The following is a 16,080-nucleotide window of genomic DNA, read 5'->3' on the forward strand; positions in this document are numbered from 1 at the left end:
GAACATCTTTGACTTGTTTAATGTAAGCTAAGGGATATGGAAAATCCCTCACCACTTAATTTTATGCTATTTACTTAATTTTCTGTTTATTAATTATTTTTTCCATAGTGGGGATTGAACCCAGGGGAACTCTAACACTGAGCTATATATCCAGTCTTTATTTATTTTTCTATTTTGAGGCAGGGTCTTCCTAAGTTGCCCAGCTGACCTCAAACCTGCACTTCTCCTACCTCAGCCTCCCCAGCCACTGGGATCACAAACGTGCTCATCACACCTGGTTCCTGTTTATTAATTTTAGATTATGAAATCAATTTGGGTTGTTAAAAGGTAAGATCAGTCCAGTAGCATCTCTTTAGGACAAGTTCCTTTGTTGCCAGTGAAGTTATGTTTTCTTATTTCTGAATTTATAAGCCAATTTTCAGAATTTTTATTTAGATTTAAACTCAATGGGAAGATTGCTGGTAGGAGTGGTAGATTAACCGTTTCACCACTTTACAAGGGGACCCAGAGCATCAGACATTTGAAATTCAAAGCAACGATGGAGTTATAGTTCAGCTTTGGAAGCAGGAGGAAAATGCATACATATTAAGAAACACATTCACATACATACACACACATCACATGCAGAAAATATTTTTAGTTTTCTTTGTTTTTCAAAATAAATTATTTGCATTAGGAGGGTACCTTTAAATATGAAATTTTCCTGATGCACTTAAAATATAATTTGCTTGACCAATGTTCTTAAGTAATGTTAAAAAACAAATTACATTTGTTTTATAAAATATAAATATGTAATATATATATAAATAAATAATATATTTATATTATCTGAAATATATAAACACATAACAAATAAATACATTTGTTTTCATAAATCAAAACTATATGTTTTTTGTGTTGGAATATAGCTCAGTTGGTAGAGTGCTTGCCTAGCAGGCACAAGGGCCTGGGTTCAATCCCCAGCACTACCAAAGAAAAAAAAAAAGAAAAAGAATGGAAAACTATATGTTTTTGATTTATAAAAATAAATCAATGAATTATGTTTTTTTTTTTTTTTTCCAAACCAAGATCTCCACATAGAAATGGAGTTGAAAATTAGAACAATACTACACTTGCTTAGGGCATTTCATGCTCTTGGGCTCAATTTTCTCATCTCCATTATAATCCTGAGAATAATAGGTAGCATTTGTAATGTCCAATTTACCTTCCTTTCTGCAGTGTTATGAAATAAAGTTAGGCAATATCTTTTTTGCCAAAAACCCAATAGCTGTAGTCTTCCCTCTAAAGGCGCCAGCTGCCCGACTGTACTGCCCTACCTGGGTGCCCTTCCATCTTTTAACTTCTCCCTGCCATGAAATGTGAGTGGAAGGGGGCGGGGTGTCCCTTCTGGGTCGAAGTTTTGAAGAAGTGGTGCTTTCTACATTCCTTCCTCTCCTACTGCCTGGAAGCAGAAGCTTCAGGCCCTAGGGGATAGTTAGGGTTTGCAGGGGACTCAAGGAGTTCCTGGAACTTGAGACTTCCAGTTTTAAGAATTGTGACAGTCCAGGGCTAAATAGGATGTGTTAGGCACCCCAGGAGATGCTCACTGACCTAGGTCACCTACCTTGGACTATTATGTGAGTGACACATAAGTCAGTGAGGCTTTGGAGCTCACTAGCTGCTGGAGGATGGAATGGGTGAGCTACCTGTCCACGCTCATCAAAAGGATCATGGCCAACACTCGGATCACAAAGAACGGGTTAGCAAGAGAAAAGCACAGCAAATTTATTTTATCAAAGCTTAATGTGTTACGAGAGCCTTTAGATACAAAGATCCAGAGAAACAGAGGAAATTCTATTTTTAGGCTTAGGTTTGATTAAGAAGGGACGGCTGTGTAGAAACGTGACTGGACCTAAGGGTCTGATCCAATGGTAACAGAGTAAGGGGGAGGCCCAGCAAGGCCTGTCTGTTCAGATTCTTCTTGGCCTCTGTGTAGCATTCCTTCCCCCAGGTGTGGGGAGGGTCCCTGTGGAATGAGGGCATTCAAGGGAGAAGGGAGAGTGACTTTTTAGGCTTTATGGTTTGCTTTGGGGGAGAGTTCTAATTTCTATGACTCGCCTTGGGGGAGAAGAATTATGGTTTCTGTGACTCCCTTCAGGGGCAGACAGAGGGTTGGGAGGAAGGAGAATGGGAGAAGGCCACCAAGACCTTGCTTCTGGGGCCCTTCTCATCTCTTTCAGTTCAGAGTATTTGGCTTGCCGAGGTGCCACACTTTGGGGTATCACGCTCTGAACACCCATAGCTGCTGGTTTTACCTTAAATAATACACACTGTAATTGCTACTCGGTCACCTGCCTTTTGGGATTGGCACTTGTCAGTGAGAGGAGGTCAAAGGCAGGAACTACTCTGGCTGTCACTCTCACTAGCTATGTGACCCAAAGCATGGCCTTGGCAGAATATTCCAGTTGGAGTAGATGAATGGTTCTCCAAGTGTGGTACGGGGATAAAGGGGGTTCTTGGGATCCTTTCAGGGTATCCATGAGGGCAAAACTACCTCCTTTACAATACCAGATGCTATTACCTTCTGCTTCTCTAGGAGATATGCAGAGGAATTTCCCGAGGCTACACATGTGTGATGACATTATAGCTCTGGTGGCCCATGGAACGTGTGCTGTCACATTCTTGTGTTTTAGGGTTTCTTGTTTTTGATTTTCTTGTACAGTAAATATTAATAGAGGAAAATCATACAAGCAAAAGCTCCTTGAGGTCACTAGAGATTGTTAAAGAGTTTAAAAGCTCCTAAGACCAAAAAGTTTGAGAACTGTTGAACTGGATAATTTCTAAGGTTTTATACAACTCCCCAAGTTTATGAAGTATACACACCACACACACACACACACACACACACACACACACATTAACTGTAGAATTTTTAAGTTGCTGTGACTTTTATATTTCTTTTCCAACTTAAACTGTGGTAAAGATTAAAGCAATTTGGAATCCCTTCTTACTAGATCTATTTCCAGGAAAATGGAGATTCCTATTTTATGTATTAGGAATTATAACAGCTCCAGTTATAGGAATTATAGTAGTTCTTCACTGTGACATGGGTCAGTTGTCCTAAACAAATTATAAAGTAACAGTATTAAAGTGTATTTTTTCCTTCTTAGGGAGGAAAGGTACCATGTCATTCCAAACAAGTAAACCAGACGGTTGTATTTCTAACAACTTTAGATGTAGGCCTGTTGTGCTCATTCTGGGATCCGGATAAATATATTAATACCTTTGGTGGAAGTAAATCAAATTCAAATTTGGTCGTGTCTCTCTTGCTTATTACCTTTCAGTAGCTTCCTGTGGTCCTAAGCATAGAGCCTCATCTTATAGAAAGTCCTCCCGGGTCTTCACCTGCATGCCCCACTGTCCTGCCTCACCCCTGTGCATTCTCCCTCTGGCTCTCTGCTGAATTTTCCTCATGCTAATTGGACTTTGACCTTATTCCAGCTCCAATTTAAATGCATTTTTCTCCAGCCTGATTTACAATCTCAATGCACCTGTGCTTCTTACCCCTCAGCAACTCACTTGTAATTCCTTCTTCCAAGATGCTCACTGGATCCAGAAACTTACTAATCATCCTGGAGGATCATGATCCAGGTGTGACTGACTCCTGGCAACAAGCCCCGCCCACCAATCTATCTGGGTGAGGTGAGGCCTCCTCCTAATGCCTCAAAGGAGAATCGCACACCTACAGCAAGCTGCTGTTCAGTCTGTTAAAGAAGTGACTCTGAAAAAGGCTTTCCTGATAGCCAAGGGCAAAATTTCCACTAAAAATAGAAGAGTATGGTCTGTGTTATAGCTCAGTTGGTAGAGTGCTTGTCTCGCCTGCACAAGGCCCTGGGTTCAATTCCCAGCACCACAAACAAAACAAAAATACGTGAGTATTTGGAAGTACTTGAAGTCCTCAATTACCTAAATTCACTGGGCATTAGTAAATTTAAAGAAAGTCAAGATCTACCATCTACTGAAATATACACACACTCTGCAAACCTATTCAAAACCTGGATCTTCATTTCAGGAATGTATGGTTGCTCATTTATTTTGACAAATTGGTAGCATTGATTTAGATTATTTATAATAATTTTTCACAGTATGTTTTACAAAAGTTAGTGAAAATATGGTCTAAAAAGTTATTGGCTTTCAAACTTTCCTAGGGAAAAAATAAAGAATGCTGTTTCTTTAACATTTAGAAAGTATTAAAAACTCATAACTTATTTAATAAGTATAAGAGAAGTCTGCTTATGTTTTATGGAATGTATATATACTTCTATAGACAAACCCAGTACAGAATCTAGAACAAAAAATGTACAGGTCTCTCTTAGCTCATCTTCCATTAGAAATCAGTTGCTGGTGAATAGAGAAAGAATTCACCTGTATATCTACATGGCTTTCTGGATTAATAAAAATGATGTTAGTAACTAACATTTATCAAAATCTTACTATATTCTGAACACTTTTTTTGCATTATGTCATTAGATAACTATAATAACCTAGCAGGTGGGTGTTATTGTTTCCAATTTACAGTTGAGCAAACTGAGAAGACACAAGTTAGGTGACTTACTCAAGGTCAAACAGCAGCAAAGGCAGGATTCAAACTTTGTAGACCTACTTTGTGGCCTAGCACTGTTTACCACTAATTTCTACTGGGGTGTATAGTAATTGCTGAAGGAACGAATTTGAAGGCCTTGCTTGCACAGATTATTTCTTTTCATCCATATGCAGGATTAGAAAGTGCAAGAACTTTCATGGCCAATTTGAATTAGTTCAGTAGTTCCCTTGAAAGAGTTTCCCCAGCTATTAATTTTTGTTAGAAGAATCAGAGCCAGACACAGGATAAACTTTGCTTCATTAAATTCAACTGGGCTCAATTCAGTTTATATTACCGAAAATACTTAGCATGCTGGGTTTGGGGAGGGAAACTGTGATTCACATATCCAAAAGGCATTATCTCTGCTTTTCAGAAACACAGATTGACTTGGGGTCAGAGATCAGTGCTTCACATAGACCAATCTATACGTTCCAGGTAGTATATGCTAGATGCCCACAATACTTGGGCAGGGGATAGGACCAGGAAAGAAAATAAGTTTGAAGGTAAATGAATGTCTTTTTGCAAATATATGCCCAGCCTTAGGAGACCATAGGCACAAGAAAAAATTTCAAATGAATAATTAAGAGCACTTAAGGTAATGAGGTGGGTTTTATAAAGAATCCGAAGAAGAGAAAGCACTTATATTTTAGGGTAGGAGAGCATTCCATTCTGATGTTGTAGAATATGCAAAGCCCAGATGCTTAATAAAAATGCTTGAAATGATGGTAGGAACCTGTTGAGTGGTGCGGAGTACCGAAATGTGTATATGATAATGATTATGATTTAACTAACCCTTATCATACATTTCCAGTGTGTTAGATGTTTTCAAGGGCTTGATCACATTTACTTTCCAGAACTGCAGTATTTGTGGTAGAGTATGTGGCCCAGCGTTTCCAGGCTGGAGGGGGGCTGTGTGGTCAGCCTACAGCTTCCATTCAGTTGCCAGCAGCTTCAGAGTTGGCCTCAGTTGCAAGAGCCACCTGGCCCAGACTCATGGCCTTTTAGGAGGAAGACAGTGACTAAGCAAAGGAGTAGAAAAATAGACTGTTTGGGCCCAGTATGAATCAACTCTGTTAGGGTTTATTTGCTCCAGGGCTCCCTGCAGGTTTGGCCAAGGCATTGTTAGGCCTTCATTGCAGTTTGAAGTTGCAAGTTGAAGGATTAGACAGTTTCTCTGTCTAATTCTGTTTCCCTCCCCTCACATCACAGCTCTCAATTTTTCCTTTCTTTCTTTTTTCTTTTGCAGTCCTGGGGATTGAACTCCAGGGTGCTCTACCACTGACCTACATCCCTAAACCCTTTTTTATTTTTTATTTTGAGTCAGTGTCTTGTTAAGTTGTTCAGGCTGGCCTTGAAGTTGTGATCCTGGGGCACTGAGAAGTTCTGTGTCTCTCCAAGGTCACCCAACGAGTGAATAGCAGAGCCAGGTTTTCAATTCTGATGCGTCTGATCCTTAATTAAGGGCTCTCTCTGGAGCTACACACTGGTTGAAGGGACTAGCTGTACAGTATTTAGCTCAAACTGCTTTTTTGCTCCTGTCTCAGCATGCACACATCAACAGGAATCCCTTTTCTGTCGGCCCACAGAGATGTTCCCTCGTGGGAAAGCTCTGAGTCACCTGTGCCCCCTAGAGGTAGCTAAAGTTTTGGGTCAACTGTGCCCACTTGTGGCTCCTAACAGTCTTTCAATTCTCAGCTCCTAAACAGTTTAAAATGAAGTTTTCTGGTGACAAGCTTTTGTAGTATACTGCATTGGGTCACAATCAGCAATCTATTAATTTTCTTTTGTGGTGGTGCTGGGGATTGAACCCAGGGCCTTGTGCATGTAAGGCAAGCACTCTACCAAACTGAGCTATATCCCCAGCCCTCTATTAAATTTTTACCCCGGGAGGACCTGGGTCATATTTGTCGAGTTCATCACTAATTTCCTAGTACTGAGCATACTGGCTGGTATAAGACAGGAGCTCAGTTTACACCTGTTGAAGTTAAGTGTGAAGGATAGTCAACATTGTTTCTGATTCTCTTATTCAATGATATGAGATATTCACACCAAAGATATTTTTGTACTTTGGTGGGTGTTAATTATTGTATTACTGTTTTGAGGCTCACAGGATACCTTAGGTCATTGCCAAGTAACCAAATATGCTGATCAAAGATTAATAGCCACTAAGAGAGTTCTTTATGTTTATTCTGGAAGTACCTTTAATTTTCTTTGAGAGGAGTCTAGAACTCTAAGATAATGCCGATATTTTTCAGAAATGAGGATTCCATGAGTATTTTTTGATGCCCATTCTAATGTTTAGAAACCTTTTAAAGGGGAGTCTCTATTATTTTACCCTCTCAGCTAATTGATATTTTAGATATGTGGTAGAGTGTATTTTGACATACTGCACATATATGGAGTATAACTGATTCTAATTAGGGTCCTATTTGTAAACTCATTCTTTAAAACCAAAATCATCTCTGACATCTGTTGACCTTGTTAAAGCCCATAAATCTTCTTGTGAAGATATTTCATCTTGAAATGTGGCAAAGGTGTGAAGTATTAAAGAAATGTTTTCTTTAACATTTGCCCTACAAACTCACTAGAAAAGCAGGCTTGTGTATTCCCAGTCTGTTCAATTTTACTCTTTTTATAAAGATTTTATAGATCTCCATTAGGCAGACTTTTTAGGCTTTATTGACAGACTTACCGTATCCTTTTTTTTGTAATAATAAATGTATTTTTAAATATAAAGTTAACATATTAACAACACAGAATTTTGAAAAGAGAGGAAACAGGAACAGAAGTCATATTCTCAGACATACTACATGCTTTCTGTCACGGAGAAGTTTCTGCTATATGGGGGTTAGGAAGTGCCAGTGGGAGAAAAAAAGTTTATAAAAGGCATATTTTTCCAGAGTTGCTCTGAAACCAACTGTAATTCAATCCTGCACAGTTGGAATTAGAAAACTCAGGCTTGAGGCTGCGTTACCTAATAGCCGTGTGTGTGTTTCTGCAGCTTACAACCTCTCTAAGTCTGGTTTTCTTTTTTGTAAAATAGGCATAGTGATTCCTATAAGTGACTTAGCAGAAATGTATTAAGGGATTGAGATGTGACAAAACCTCTTCTAACCCCCAAGGACGTACATCAACGTAAGTGAATATTATTACTGGTCTTCGTCTGGATCTTTTCTGAATACTGTATTGCAGTAAATGGCAGTGTTTGGGGATGTAGTAAGTACTCCCACCCCCAAATATTCCCTGGAGCTTTACCATGGTAATGCCCACAGGCCCAACTCTACTCTCAGCATTTGCATTTCTTGCTCAAGGGCTTACTTAGGCAGCCAGCTCCTTGTGTCTGTCCCAAAACAGACTGGAATGTCAGAGAATCAACACACCCATATTAGTCTCTAACCACTGACTGAAGGGACCCACTGAATAGATACCCCAGCTTCCCTTCCCTTCGAATGGGGGATTGTCTCAGGGTCTGCAACTAGAGGAATCCCCAAATACAAGACAGTATTTGTATAAATGATAATTGTTTGGGATGGAAGTGATATACATTGACTCAATATAGTCTCTACCCGAATTTTCTAAAAATTAGTTTATTAACTCACATAATGAAATGTTAAAGATGGTGCAAATGGGGCTGGGGATGTGGCTCAAGCGGTAGCGCGCTCGCCTGGCATGCGTGTGGCCCGGGTTTGATCCTCAGCAACACATACAAAAGATGTTGTGTCCGCCGAAAACTAAAAAATAAATATTAAAAAAAATTCTCTCTCTCTCTCTCTCTCTCTCTCTCTCTCTCTCTCTCTCTCTCTCTCTCTTTCTCTTAAAAAAAAAAAAAAAAGATGGTGCAAATGTATGTAATGGTGGCTACTCAGACAACGTGGTTGGTTGCTTTGCTCTCTCCCTCTCCACCCCCCCACCCCATTGACCCCTACCTCTGTTTCCCTTAATGTATTAACTTAGAAAAGCCATTCCAAACTTAAGTTGGCTTTAAAGCATGCAATACCTAAAAAATAAAATCTTTGGTGCACATCCTTATCAATTCCAGAAAAGGTCTCATAGTGTCAGTATTTGGGATGCATGCTGGCCTCCAGAATGATCCCCGTGTCCAGGTGGCTGAAGTATGTTGGGTGGTCACCCCAGGGAAGAGAACATCTCTATCAGGGTCACATGGAATGGGGGGAGTGGGCTTGACTTCAGAAGGATGTGGGCAACAGAAAACATCCCATAAACTAGAAAATACTCTCTGGAATTGCCATCTTTTTTCTTTTTCTTTTTTTAATATTTATTTTTTAGTTTTTTTTCTAAATGTGGACACAATATCTTTATTTTTTATTTTTATATGGTGTTGAGGATCGAACCCAGTGCCCCGCGCATACCAGGCAAGCGTGCTACCACTTGAGCCACATCCCCAGCCCACCATCTTCTTTCTTGATGATACCTCACATTTTTAGAACTCTCACCCCAACAGAAGTACTTTGGACTAAACATACCAATAAGACCAACGACCCCTTTTCAGGGTTGGAATTGAGGGCCCCCGATATCACCATTCTTTAATGAAGGGATGAAAAAAGAACACATTCATTAAACAGTAAAAATAATGGTTGCCACTTGTGAAGCACACATAGGATAGGTTCTATATTCCATGCTAAACCGTTTACATATGTGATTTCCTTTCAATTGGAAAGATAAACCCCATGACAAGCCGTGGGTAGGTGTAACTAGGATTTTCATTTTAGAAATAAAGAAACCGAAGCCCAGAGAGGCTAAATGACTTGCTCAAAATTTTCCAGCTTATTAACGGAAAAGGCAATATTTGCATCCAGGTCTGTGCAGTTTGGAGCCCAGGCCTTAGTCACCAGGCTACATTGCCTGCCTGAGCCTCTGATGCTTGGGAAATACTGTCCTGGTTAGACCTATCTGCATAGTCTCCTGTCCTTCAGTTCCTTTGTAGTAGTCACATGCAATCAAAAAAGAAAAATCAAATTTTAGGAGTAGACAAATTCTTTCTTTCCTTCAAATCTCACGTTGGATTGTAGAGGTGTTTCCTTTTGATCAGAGAACTTGCCAACTTTCCACCCAGAATTAGTTGGCCTAGAAAAATCTTTTTATTTAACTGCAGTGTAACCAGAGATACCCAGGTTGCTCTATTCATGGTCCTTTTCCAGTTAGCCTAAAGGAAGATTCCTGATGGAGTAGGTTAGATCAGATCAGATTTGATGAGAGCAGAATTAATCTATAGAGTTGTTTTGCTGGCTCTCCAGGATCTTCTTGTCTCTTACTGGAATGGAAGCAGCACTTCTAAACACCTTGTACTCAATAGAAACCGGAACTATATTTGCATTCCTTTTAGACACTTTGCAATTTTGTTATTGTTTAAAAATGTAAGAGGTAACCGGAGGTGTGAATCTAATTATCTCCATGATCAGTTGACGATCCCCACGCAGTTGAAAGTGCTAAATTCTCTCACTGGTTTGGCAAATATTTATTAATCTCCTTTTTATATGCCAAGCTCTCCCCTCAGTGCTGGGGACACAGTGATGACCCAGACAGAAACAAACCACCCCACAAATAAACATATACAAATCAACATATGATTACACTTTGTGATAAGGGTTCTGAGAGTTTAACCAGCTGACTTTACCCATTAGGTGCTAGTGCAGAATCAGAAACAACTGCAAGTACTTGAAACTGAATGTAGATTTGTAAAAAATCTCTGTAAAGACTGAAGCAGCATTTGATTGGGGTCTTTAGGGGTCTCTCGGAACATTGAAAACTGATCCTCGGGGGAGCTGTCACTTAGAACGTGGTGGCCAAAACCAAGAGCTGGAACTGCCGCTGGGCACCAGAGAACTACAGAATAGAGGCTCAAGGCTGTGAGGCGTGATTTTGGAAACCAGAGCAAGATGCCAACAAGGCAAAGTAGAGAGGAAGCTGGAAGGGGAGAAAAATCAAACTAAAACAATAGATACAAATGATAAATGGGTGGCCGCTATAACATTTTCCACTTATTTTGTAGAAGACAGTTTTCCTGTAGAAAATGTGGAGATGTGCAATTAACTAGAACAGAGGGAGAGGGAAGGAGAAAAAAGGAGAGAGAGAGAGAGAGAGAGAGAGAGAGAGAGAGAGAGAGAAGGCAAAAGAGAGAAACATTGAAAAAACAATGCTACCCCGAAATTTGCCTTGAGCTAAAATTGGCCTGAGCCTCTTCACAGGCTGTCTGACCTCACAGCTTGGAGGCGGGGTTCCAAGAACCAGCATTCTAAGAAACCCCGGGGCAGAAGCTACATTGCCTTTAGAGATGTTGCCTCTGGAATCACATGGTGTCATTTCTGCCATAGTCATAAGCACACTCAGATTCAAGGCTAAGGAATAAAGTTTACTTTGTGTGTGAGTGTGTGGCACTGGGTCTTGAACCCGGGGGGTGTTCTACCACTGAGCTACATATCAGCTCTTTTTGTTATTTATTTTGAGGCAGGGTCTTGATAAGTTTCAGGCAGACCTCAAACTTGTAATCCTCTTGCCTCAGCTTTCCAAGTAGCTGAAATTAAAAGTATGTGCCACAGCACTCAGCTAAATGTCTACTTTTTAAAGGCAGGAGTTTTAAAGCTTCACTGAAAGAGACGAAAAATACTGTTCGGTCATCCTGAAAAATACAGTTTATCCCAGCGTCCAAAAATAGAGTGAGTTTTCCATTTACTCAAGTCTTGTGTTATTTCTCTATAGATTTTTGGATACTGAACAACAAAAGATGTTTCTGAAATATGCTTTAGTTATATGGTTAGCACTAATTATTAGTTGGCTATATATATTTTTAAATTATTTATTTTGCTTATTATGATCTTCTATTGAAACATGTTAGCTCAATGATTGTGGTGATTTAAAAAAGAAAAAAAGTCATGTTTCTGAAGTTGATTAAGCTGAACTTCTTTGCTCCTGGGAGCCCAGGGTGCAATGGCTACCAACAGCAGCCTGTTTCTTGTTTCGGTTCTCCTAAGGAATCTTGAGACAATGTGCTCCAATGGATGTTCTTGTCTCTGATCTCCTGCTGTCCCCAATCTTGGCCCCAGACAGGTGTGTGGGTTGCCTTTGGGAGGCCTAGGGCATGGTGGCTAGGGGTCACAATGGCCAAGTCATCATGTCCATCTGCACCCAAGCTGCAGAAAAAGGAACATGTGATTGAGGCCCTACGCAGGGCAAAGTTCAAGTTCTTTGGCCACCAGAAGATCCACATCTCAAAGAAAGGAAGTATCACCACCTTCACCGAAGATGAATTTGAAGACACGGTGGCTGAGAAGAGGTTCACTTCTAATAGCTCAGGTCCCCAGCCATGATCTTCTGGACAAGTGGCAGATGCTGCTCTCATGAGGGTATCCACTGTGTTGTCCCCTCCTTAATCATGCTCACCAATAAATCCTCCATCTCTCTGTCTCTCTCTCTCTCTCTTACACACACACACACACACATCACAGCAATGTTCCTCATGCCTAGATAGTACCCAGCATCTAACAGACATTCTATATAAATCTATGACTGCACACCTGCACACAAATAAAAGCAATTGAATTCTATTTTCCCATGATGTTGGTGTAACTACTGAAAATTTATATTTGAAGAATGAGAAAGAATGTGAAGAGAGAGCCTACAGATTGGGAGAAAATCTTTACCACATGCACCTCAGATAAAGCATTGATCTCTAGGATATATAAAGATCTCAAAAAAACTTAACAACCCCCATACCCAAATATCCCAATCAATAAATTGCCGCAGTCTGGCTGGGCACAAAATCACGAGCCACTCACAGCTTTGTAGATTCAAACAGCAATTCTTTATTCCCGAACTCACACCGGCACTCTACAAACACGTTCTGGGGAAATCCACGTTCTCTGCCAAGTTCCACGTTCTGGATCCCCAAAACTCTCTGAATCCCGTGAGAACTCAACGGGAACTCCAGGAGCGGGCACGCCTGAGGCAGCAGGATATGCCCTATTCCCAGCAGGGTACACCCTAAACCTGAAACCGCCCTAAACCCAAGGAGAGCCCTAAACCCTGATCCACCCTAAACCCGGATCCGCCCTGGTCCTTGAGCAAGGTCACCTTACATGTAATGTCACTGCAAAATGTCCAAGGCAAGTCCATTTCCACGAGTCCTTCCTCTAAGCAACATGGGGTACGCTGGCAAGGAAATTGTCATACCTACTTGGCTAATGGCTCTCAGCAATAAATGGGCAAAGGAACTAAACAGACACTTCACTGTAGAAGAAATACAATTGATGAACAAATATATGAAAAAATGTTCAACATCTCTAGAAATTAGAGAAACGCAAATCAAAATTCCTCTAAGATTTCATCTCATTCTAATCAGAATGGCAATCATCAAAAAACAAGCAACAATAAATGTTGGCGAGCATTTAGGGGAAAAGTGATACTCATACATCACTGGTGGGAATGCAAATTGGTGCAACCATTATGGAAAGTGGTATGGAAATTCCACAGAAAAGGTGGAATGGAACACCATTTAACCTGACTATTCCACTACTTGATTTATACCCAAATGACTTAAAAATCAGCATATTACAGGGACATAACCACATCAATGTTTATAGCAGCTCAACTCACAATAGCTAAACTATGGAACCAACTAGGCGTCCTTCAACAGATTAATGGATTAAAAATGTTTTACACACACACACACACACACACACACACATATAATGGAATATTACTCAGCTTTAAAGAAGAATGAAATTATGGCATTTGCCAGTTAAATGGATGGAGTTGAAGACTCATGCTAAGTGAAATAATCCAATGCCAAAAAACCAAAGGTTGAATGGTTTCTCTAATATATGGATGCTAATTCACAATAAGGTGGGGAGCACTAGAAAATAGCGTTACCTTTGATTGGGTAGAGGGAAGTGAAGGAAGAGAGGGGAGGGGATGCAGAGGTAGGAAAGACAGTAGAACAAAACAGACATTATTGCTGTATGTATATATGTGACTGCATGATCAATATTATTCTACAACCTACATACTCAGAAAAATGAGAAATTATATCCCATTTATGTATGATATATCAAAGTGCACAAAAGTATTCTACTGTCAGGTATAACTAACTAAAACAAAAAATTAAAAAGTTAAAAACTATGTATTAATATTTGTTAATGAATTAATATTACTTATCAACAAATCGATTGGGAGAATTTCTTGCAGGGCCTGATCTAATTCTCTCAGACCTGTAGGTGGCTATTTTCAACATGGAAGGAGCTACGTGGGACTTTCCCTTACCTACTTTAAATGGGAATGAGATGGCGCTGGAATCACCTTCCTGGGCTACAAAGCATCAGCCTACAGGGCATAATGCAAATAGAGAAGATCCTAGGCTCACAGTGATTACAAGGGCCTGTGCTGAAGGGTAAGACTTGATGGAAACCTCTCCTGAATGGGTCAGCCTCAGTGTGGGTCTGAGGCAGACACTTCCTTACAAGCTTGCTAACTTGGGACAATACCCACCCGAGGGAACCAGAATGACATTTGCTTCTTTTGGAATGATTCTGGTTTAAATTTTATGCACAGGCCTGCCACCCCAAATTATAATCATGGGGCTCTGAGACAGAGCAGTTAGTGTTTGCCCATACAGTGTGGGCCCCATATTACTAAGTAGGTGGAAATGAGGGATATTCCAGCATCCAAAAATATGTCTTTGTTATCAAAATATCTACCATTAAATAAACTATTTTTTATTTAAAAGTTATTATTATATTAATACTTTATTTACTTCCATTAGAGATTTTGTGTGTGTGTGTGTGTGTGGTGCTGAGGATCAAACCCATGGCCTTGTACATTTGAGGCAAGCACTTTACCAACTGAGCTAAATCCCCAGCCCTAGAGATGGCTTTTAATTAATTCTTATTTCTTTTCGATTATTAGTATTTCAAATATTTTCATACTATGTTTACATAATAATTAATGAAAAATTAATGCAGGTGACTTATAAAGTATTTGGAAAACACAGGCAAGTAAGAGGAAGAAAATTAAAATTACTTGCAATTCTGCTATCCAGACACCAGCACTGTTAATATTTTGGGATCTAATCATCCAGGATAGTTTCTTAAACAAAAATGGGCTATTGATCTGCATACTGTATTTACTCTCTTCTTTTGCTTCTAAAAAAAAGTATTGCGAGCATCTTCACATACCAATAAATGTTCTTCAGACATATTGAAAACTACACATTCTAAGGCCTTTCATGTATTTTCACCAACTGGAAGAGCTGCATGTGTCTATGCTCTGGTCAGCGGTATGATTCAGTGCCCAGTCCCCTCTCTACTCCAGTGCTGACCTTTCCAACACCTTTCCAACATTGGTGAATAGAATAATTGGATCATCGTGGTCAGCAATGGTATCTAATTTTTGTTTTAATTATCAGCACTCTAATAATGAGTAAGATTGATCACTTTCTCCATAAGTTTCTTTGGACAACTTACTTTTCTAAGATTGCTTTAAAAGTGCATAACATTAATGCAACGGGGGGCGGCATTTGTATGGATGGAATGGATTTTCATGTGTAAATATTTAAGACTCACATGGCAATGTCTAGAGTGGAGAAACAAACAAACATAAAAAAGGGGAAATCCCGAGATACGATATTGTTATGACAGAACACAGAAGAGGGTTTAGGGGTTACAGGGTGTGGAATGGGAGGGGAGGTGACCTCTATTATAGGGAGATTAGGGAAGACTTCACAGATAAGATGATACTTGAGCAGAGACCTTAGATGAAGCAAAGAGAGACTGGGCCAGGCAGATGTTTGGGAAGAGCATTGCAGTACTAGAAAGTAATGGACTAGAAAGTATGAAGTCCCCCAAGGCAGCCATGTGCTTGTCGGGCTAGAGAGTAGCTGGAACAATGAGAAACAGAGGTAAAGGTCAGATCAGAGAGGTAGAGGAGTCCATTCATATAAGACTATGTAGGTCTTGACTAGAAAGGACTTCAGATTTATTCGGAAGGAGCTCAGAGAGGAGGCAAGGAGATTAGCTGGAAGCTACTGTGATGTCTAGTAGAGTAGCCAAGAGTTTACATGGATAAAAGCTATAAGCCTGTCCTGATCTGCAAAGCTGAGGCCATTGTCCATCTCCAGGGCTATCTGGTCTCTCCTCTTCTATGTCCAGATCAGGGGTAAATATGAAAGAGGTGAAGTAGGTGCCTTCCATAAGGTCTGTTGAGTGCTAAGTCTGTGTGAAGAAGAATCAAAATACCCAAGAGTGACAAGACAGGATCAAGGTGTGTACCCTCAAAAGTCAATTTGACAAGCCTTGGTCTAGCACTTTCAGGGTTGACAAGAACATGCTGGCAACTCTAGAGAAAAAGCAAAGTAGAGGCACCAGAGAGTTCAGTAAAAAGCCTAAAAAAGAAGTGGCAGACACAAATGCGTAGTGTGTACCAAATCACTCCATATTTAATTTCTACAA

At 40.0% G+C, this 16,080-nt stretch overlaps 1 non-coding gene and 1 pseudogene across 1 annotated transcript; one reads left to right on the forward strand and one right to left on the reverse strand.

Moving 5' to 3' along the window:
• Positions 1-6,408: 6,408 nt before the first annotated feature.
• On the reverse strand, positions 6,409-6,482 carry Trnav-uac (transfer RNA valine (anticodon UAC)). The gene has a single exon. It is a non-coding gene; the product is annotated as a tRNA-Val (tRNA).
• Positions 6,483-11,517: 5,035 nt separating this feature from the next.
• LOC143384125 (small nucleolar RNA SNORA70) lies at positions 11,518-11,626 on the forward strand (annotated as a pseudogene).
• Positions 11,627-16,080: the final 4,454 nt, after the last annotated feature.

This window comes from Callospermophilus lateralis, chromosome 1, assembly GCF_048772815.1.
Source record: "Callospermophilus lateralis isolate mCalLat2 chromosome 1, mCalLat2.hap1, whole genome shotgun sequence".
NCBI lineage: Eukaryota > Metazoa > Chordata > Mammalia > Rodentia > Sciuridae > Callospermophilus > Callospermophilus lateralis.